Consider the following 8232-nt stretch of genomic DNA (forward strand, 5'->3'; position numbering starts at 1 on the left):
TTAAACTACAGTTAAAAGAAATGCCAGAACTGTGTGTAGTGAGTGCGATACCAGGCAATCTAAAGGGGATTATGTGTCACCCAGTAAGCAATGTAGCTACAACAGTCAGAAAATCTGAGGTTAAAAATCGAATTACTGTTTTGGATCTGTCTTTCCCTCTAAAAAAATGGAAGAAAATAGAGTCACAGAAACAAAAGAAGCATATTGAGAAAATAGGAGAAGTGATTGAAATGTATACTGTACTTTGTTAGGCCTGTTGAATGTATGTCTAAGACAAAAGGAAAGTGAAAGAGGGGATGTATTTCACAACTGGTCTCGGTTTCCTGATAGTATTGGAATAACTTAGATTCAAATTATAACATAATTGCAAGTTGAAAGCTAGGGGGTAATCAAATAGTTTTAAAAAAGAAGTAGAAAGTTGAGCTTTTATTGGAAAATGAATAGATTACATGCTTGTATACTTAATATGAAAAGATTGGATGATTATATATTCCACCTTCCCTCCAGCTAAGACAAAATATTTCATACAGCTCAGTGGTGATTATCTCTTTACAGGACTTCAGCAGGGATGTTATCCTTCCCAGGTGCCTTGCTGGAGGTGAGGGAATCCAGGGCCACTTTTATTTCTGCTAAAGTTGGTTCGCTGTCCAACTCTTCCAAGACAGGCAAGCACTCAATGTTATTTAATACCTTTGCAGTTACTACATTCTCTCTGGAATAAAGCTCAGAATAGTGCTGAGCCCAGTGTTCCATCTGCTGTGCTCAGTCCTGAATGATCACACCTGTAGCAGTCTTCAAAGAAGCAGATATCTTCTGTATTGGGCGCAAAGCCTGCTTGATACCATCATACATTCCCTTGATGTTACCTGTGTCCGCTGCTATCTGAATCTGAGAGCAAAGCTGAATCCAATAATCATTAGAACATCTCCTGGCAGCCTGTTGGACTTTGCTACGAGCAACTCAAAGAGCCTGCAAGTTGTACTCACTAGGGCAGACTTTGTATACTGCTAGAGCTCTCCTCTTTTCCTTGATGGCTGGCATCAACTCCTCCGAATGGGCTTCGAACCAGTCTGCTGCCTTTTTTTGGTCTTCTTGCCAAATGTGGACAAGGTGGTGTTATAAACAGCATTCTTGAAATGTTCCCATCATTCAGGTGCATTTGCATCAGCCAGGCCTGAAAAGGTTTCCTCGAGCGCTTGGGCAAATCCCTCCACTTTTCCTTGATCACAAGTCTTGCTGATGTCGATACGTGGTCTTCCTTCCTTTTTCGTGTGATACAATCTCTTTGTTTGCAGTTTTACTCTACTACACACCAGGGAGTGATCAGTATCGCAATCAGCACCCTGATAACTGTGTGTGATCATAACACTAGGAAGGCTAGAACATCTAGTGAAGATCAAATCAGGCTGATGCCAATGCTTTGATCTTGGATGTCTCCAGGAAACTCTATGTTGAAGCTTCATATTAAAGAATGTGTTGCTGACACAAAGACCATAATAACAGCAAAACTCCAGCAAATGTTGGCCATTTTCATTCATCTTCCCAATGCCAAAACAGCCTAGACAAATGGGCCAAGAATTGTGATCAGCACCAACTCTAGCGTTAAAGTCTCCGAGAATGAACAGCGGCTCTCTCTTGGGGATTTTTTTGATAATAGCTGCCAGATTGTCAAAGAATTTGTCTTTGAGTTCTGTTGTAGATGATAGTGTTGGTGCATATGCACTAATGAGGGTGACCAGTCCCGCTGATGAGTGGAGCTGCAGAGACAGGATTCTTTCACTCCCCACAATAGGTGGAACAATGGATCTCAGCGGAGTATTTCTGACTGCAAAGCCAACACCGTATTCCCTGGTTTCATTCAATGATTTTCCCTGCCAAAAGAATGAGATTTTTTTTTGACAGATCACATGTCTGGCAATCTCGTCTCTTGCAGGGCAACAATGTCCATCTGCAGCCTAATCAGTTCCATGTCTATGTTTTGAACTATAATTTTAATATTCAGTTATATTTGGTTACTGGGGCTTCTGGAAGTTGGAAGTCCAAAACATCTGACAGGCCTGAGGTTTTTCACTCTTGTTATAAGAGAAAGTACTTTTCTGGAGTTGAACACGAAGCAATATGGAAGAATCTTTCAGTAATGTTACCATTGCATATAGGACGGAACCTGTCCTACCACTTTAATACTGGCTATATGGAGAATGGCTCCTTTCCTCACAAACTTACTAAGCTACAGTCTAGGGCTTTATGTTATCACCTCTAAATACTTTATTTAATGCTGACTGAAATCCTTTTGCATAGCTACACAGACAAATTTCCTTGTGTTAAATGCCTGAAGTTAGTGTGGGAACAAGATTTTGGAAAAAAAAATAAATGAGGAAGAATGGAGGAAGATGTGGAAAATGAGGGTTTTAAGATTTATGTCAATGAGAATAAGAGAAAAAAATGTTAATTTGGCTTAAGATGGTATTTAACACTGACAAAATTAAATAAAATTCACGCTAGTTATCTGAATGTCTGTTGGAAATGTGAGAAGGAAATTGGTACATACTTTCATACGTGGTGGGAATGTGAAAAAGTACAAAGATTCTGGAAACTAATCTTTAAAGAACTAAATGGCATATGTGAAAAAGGCATAGAATTTAATCCTGAGATAACGTTGTTATCAATATTGAGAATGTGGAATATGATGAGATGACTAAAGAATTGACTACCAATTTATTAACAGCAGCTAGATTAATAATAGCTAGGCAATGGAAACAAAATCTGAATTTCGAATGGATGACTGGTATAATGAAATATGGAATACTGTATAGCTATAAATGATAAGTTAACTTGTAATTTAAAGGTTAAGAAAGGAGAGTTGAAAAAGAATAATTTTTATCATATAACGGGCAGATTTTTGGAATATGTGCTAACAAGAGGAAAAGGGAAAGCTCCAAATCAAGAATCAATGCAGTTCTGGAGAAGAGGACAATAATAGAAGAAGAAGAATATAGATGGAGGAAGAAGAAGATTATTGGGAGAGGTCCCGCCTATGGTGGTGGGGAACACAGTTCATTTGTACTTTGGTTTATGTATTTTATGTTTATGTTATAGTTAAATGAAAATTTAAAAAAAGACAAAAGCCTGTCTAGACATCTGTTGCATGCTGAATCATCTATCAGTATGTGACAGATAATGTGGAGATTTTTGAACAAGGGGAAATTCTCCATAAATTATGGGCTGAGGAAGAAGGCCAGGTATGTTTGCATGGATGCCTTGCTGAGTTTTTTTCCTGGGCTTTCTTTTTGTCTCCTGACCACATGGCCTGGGAGTGGGGCCTAGGCGTGGGACTTCCTGCTTTAAAAGAGCGTGTCCCAGGACCCTGGACCCTTTTCCCTAGGAAGCTGGGCTGAGGGCGAAGACCAGGTATGTTTGCATGGATGCCTTGCTGAGTTCTTTTTCCTGGGCTTTCTTTTTGTCTCCTGACCACATGGCCTGGGGGGGGCTTAGGCGTGGGACTTCCTGCTTTAAAAGAGCATGTCCCTGGCCTTAAAATGGTAAATAGGAAAGCCAATTAGATTTGCATAAGTCTGGGAGTCAGGAAAGTTTTAAGGATCAGATCATACTTTTGCACTATTAAAGAGCAGGCCGGGTAGGTGGGGCTCGTCAGCCATGGAAGGCAGCCCATCTAGGAGAAGGAAAACTCCGATTTCAAACCCACTGCCTTGTGGCTATATCCACCCATGGAAAAGGCTTCAGGAGTTAACCTCGAGGCAAAATCCGGAGCTGGAGTCCCGAAGGCAGCATGTGTCATTCTGCCAACTCCTGCGACATTGCTGGAACCAGTTGTATTGGCTCTTGCCTTTCCATTGGACTATTTCAGCAATGTGGAGAGGGGGGATCTGCTGCTTGGGTAACAGCCTATCCTCCATATTACCTTACCCGGGCTTCATGCTCTGGAGAGGACACTCCTCGATTCAGAGCATGTTACCATAGTCTCTCGAGACTGAAGGATGCCTATGCTATGCTATTATGCCATTGTAACTATGTATTCTCATATTAGTCATTCTTGACTTCTTTGTTTCTATTCTCCTTGTTTTATCTCTTCCTTTTGCAATTCTGAACTTTCTGCATTAGCTGTGTTGAACCACAGTTCCTACAGCAAAAATGTATTGACCAAAATCCTGTTGATTTTTTTTTTCTGTAGACCAAATAAAACTGAATAACTTGTGTTGGTGAATTGCAGCTAATCAGAATGGTTGAGGTCATGTGCCTTGCATGCAACCAGCCATGCAGCTGGAGTCTTACTAATTAGTTGAAATTTGCTGCTGCAACTAGTCCTATTTTGCTTACTCTGGAGTAGAATCCCAGCAGAATTCTGGTAACTGTATGTACAATATATACCCATTTTAAATAGCTGTGTGCATGTATATGTGAAGATCTTGAGTGAAATGATGTTGCCCAAACTCAGGGTATAGTTCCACTATTAAAATAAATTGGGTGATTCATTGGGGTTTTAAAGTTTGGTTTAAAGTCATGTGATATTCATGTGGTTTTTGGGTTGGAGTGTGTGTCCTCTTGTAAAAACTTTTGTTCTGTTTTTAAACTGCGTTGTATATCAGTTGAAGGGGTTACCTGGGCTTTTATAATCATTGCATTTGTGGCTTTGGTTTGCACCTGTTTGCTTCTCACAACCATTCACCACTGTTGCTATGGTGTTATTTTTAATTTTTTTATTTCTTGCAATCTGGGATAGTGCTAATACAAAATGACATAAACATTTTTGAAAACAGAAGTTTCCCTGCAGCCCAGCACACACACCCATGGAGACAGACAGACAGACACAGACAGACAGACAGACAGACAGACACACACAATGGGGGGGGGGGGCGGGGAGAAGGAGAGGCAGCAAAAGGAGCCAGGGCTGAAACTGATCTCTCTCTCTCTCTCTCTCTCTCTCTCTCTCTCTCTCTCTCTCTCTCATACACACACACACACACAGAGGGGGGGACCCCTAGGCACAGCCGAAACTCATGAGAGATGTTTTTTACTAGATTGACACTTCTAGGCTAACAAAGGAGGGAGACACACATGAGCACATACATACACAGGGTGGAGGAGAGGGAACGCAGAAGGCAGACTAGTGATTGGCAAACCCCACAAACCCAATCTACCAGTGACGGAGATACTCACATATGCAAATACGATTGAAAATAAATCAATTTCACGAGTGAATGAAAAGAAATCACTTTCTCTCAGCTGAGTAAAGTACCTCACTTTCCAACCAAAAAAACATGTTTCCCAGGCAAAACAACCTATGTTTCCATGTGCATTGTGTAGTCACCTTTTAAGAGATTTCTAACATGCTAAACCAAATTCAAACACAATTTTTTCCTGCATACTCATATGCATCGTTGTTTTAAAGATAGGTATATTAATTATATGGGATGTGGTGGTGTTGTGGGCTAAACCGCAGAAGCCTGTGCTGCAGGGTCAGAAGACCAGCAGTCGTAAGATCGAATCTACGCAACGGAGTGAACTCCCGTTGCTTTGTCCCAGCTCCTCACCAACTTAGCAGTTCGAAAGCATGTAAATGCGAGTAGATAAATAGGTACCATCTCGGTGGGAAGGTAAAACGGCGTTCCCTAGTCACACTGGCCACATGACAACGGAAAACTGTCTTCGGACAGGCGCTGGCTCTATGGCTTGAAAAGCAGGATGAGCACCGCCCCCTAAAGTCGGACACGACTGGACTGAAAATGTCAAGGGGAACCTTTACCTTTACCTATATTAATTACTATTTATGTGTTTTCTGTAGAAAGTACTAGTTAATCATGTTTGAACATTTTTACTTATAGTTGGGTTCCCATGATATGTTGCACCTGCACATTAAAATAGCAGTATTGAGGCAGTGGAGTATGGGGGTGAATTATGATCATTCCCTTTTGGGAAGGAGTTATTATTTTCTCCCTCCCACCCCCAAACCCATTGTATTCTCCAACAGGAACTTATGCTCAAAATATGTAGGAGAAAAGGACTCTGTATTTAATCTTATTTCTTGCCTTATATAAATTGTGAATGCTCTTTTAGCTGGTGGTATGAGCCGGGACTCCTTCTCTCCACATTCCTTCTGTTTCATACAGTGCTATTGTTGGAAACAGGGGGAAGAGATGCCTTGCAGAGAAAAGTAGGTCAGTTTGTAGATGGAAGCTGTGTGTGATGCAGTATGATGCCACGAGGGTTGATGGGAGGGGGGAATGGTAGAAGATGAGGCTTGCAAGAATGGCTTCAATAGCAGGAGGGAGGAGGGAATAGTGTGGGAGTTGCAGGTTGTAGTTGCAAGGTGGGGACTCTTTCTGAAGGCTGATTACACAAATGACAAACACACACACACACACACACACTCACACACACACACACACACACACACACACCCCTCTCTGCCCTCCCCCCCTTTCTTCCCTCCACACAGCTTGTTTCCTCTTTCTGGGAGATACTCGTATCTGAAATTGAGAAAACAGCTGCCACAGTTATAAAGCTGCTTTTACTATTGCCTGCCGGTCCAAACTGGATCACAACAGAAGGATATAGAATGTGCTGTTCTTTCCTTTACAAAATATGTGAATAAGGAATCAGAATGAATTGGATGACGGATAAGAAGTGAAGATGGTAAAGAATGAAAGAAAGATATTGGAAGGACGGACTGAGGAGAAAAGGAAGGAAGGCATGTTAAACTGTGCGGGAGAGAAGGTAAACAAAATGGAGAGAACAGATGCAAAACAGAATTCCTTTCTTTGTGTAGATTTTGGAATAAATATGGTGCCAGGGAACTCTCTATTGAGATGAAATAACTTAGCAATCAAGAATGTGTTAGGTGGATCTCAGTGCTTTTCACATAAACATCATATATATTACATGCTTGTGCTACCTCAGTCCAAAATCTTCATGATATGCTCTGAAGCCAGTTAGCTAATTCTGGCCTATAGGGCTCTCTGCTCTTCCAGTTCTGATGGAGACAGTTTCCTTTGCCAACACTCTCACCCATCCTTCTGCACAGTCTCTGGTGCAATCTGCTCTACAGTTGCCTCACTCAGCCAGCTTTATACATTCTGACTTGAACATCCTGTCCCATTTCTCTGCTGCATGATAATCCAGTGTTCCAAGATGATTGGCAATAGCCACGCCTCAAGCATCTGTATGCTTTTTTCCCCTTGTGGTGGTTTTGCTGAGCACCAGCAAAAAAGCAGACAGCTGGGTGACATAGAATCTTCATGTTGTTTCCAAATCTCAACATTCTGTCACGCTTTCTTTGTCTGCCGTTTTTGTCCCTTATGCTACTCCCCTTTTTCTTAAAATACCCGCACAACTAGTTGTTAGAGCCAGCCTTTGGACTCCCTTTCCCAAACTCCTTTTCAGTCTACAGAACAGTGATTCTTGAAGATACAGGCATATTTGTGTGCTTAAACACACATGTATGTGGCAAAATTTCTCTCCTTCCCACTCTGATGCTGACAGCCTTTCTTCTGCTCCTCCCTTCTCTGCTCCAGACTTTTATTTCTGCAGTGCTCCAGCCTATACTGCAGTGTAATCCATCATTCACAGGATCTGGCAAGAAGGGTGCGGTACCTAGAGAGCCTAACTATTTATTTGCTATAGAGAAGCAAGATTTTCGGAATGCAGAACCTTCAGTAAGAGAATTTGCCAGCCGGCATGCCAGCTGGCTTTTAATAATTTATTTAGTTTCTTTGTTTTGTGGGCTGAGATGGGGGAGGGAGAAATGTCACTGCCAACATTCCAGAGAAGGTGACTGAAAGGAAACCAAGGAGACATGGAAAGTGAGAGGCAGCAAGGAGAAGCACAGATGGAAGTGGTGAGCAGGATGAGGAGGGGTGTAAAGAAAAGAAAGACATCACGGAAATAAACCAAAATGGAGATCAATACGCACAGAAAGGAAAATGAGCCAAACTTGAAAATTATAAATGAGAGGATAACAGAAAATGCTCAGTTTAAGGAAATGAAGAAGGAAAGGAGAAATGTTTTTTTTTAAAAAAAAATGTATACACCATATTGCTACAAAAAGATAATACTGTAATTTTACTCTGTTTAAACTGCAGGTACAAAAGTTATTAGAAATGGAGAGATTAAATCACATAAAGAAAAAAGAACATTGAAATCTGATTCAGATGGATATACAGACATTTAGAAAAGTAGAAACACAACAGTAAAAGAACACAAAGTTTAAGAAAAGAT

General features: G+C 41.0%; 1 long non-coding RNA gene across 1 annotated transcript; it reads left to right on the forward strand.

Annotated features, from left to right (window-relative positions):
• Positions 1-6477: 6477 nt before the first annotated feature.
• Positions 6478-8232, forward strand: LOC144587147 (uncharacterized). The gene is made up of 2 exons (XR_013542348.1): positions 6478-6732; positions 8097-8232. It is a non-coding gene; the product is annotated as an uncharacterized LOC144587147 (long non-coding RNA).

The sequence above is a fragment of the Pogona vitticeps genome, chromosome 2, assembly GCF_051106095.1.
Source record: "Pogona vitticeps strain Pit_001003342236 chromosome 2, PviZW2.1, whole genome shotgun sequence".
In the NCBI taxonomy this organism is placed as follows: domain Eukaryota; kingdom Metazoa; phylum Chordata; class Lepidosauria; order Squamata; family Agamidae; genus Pogona; species Pogona vitticeps.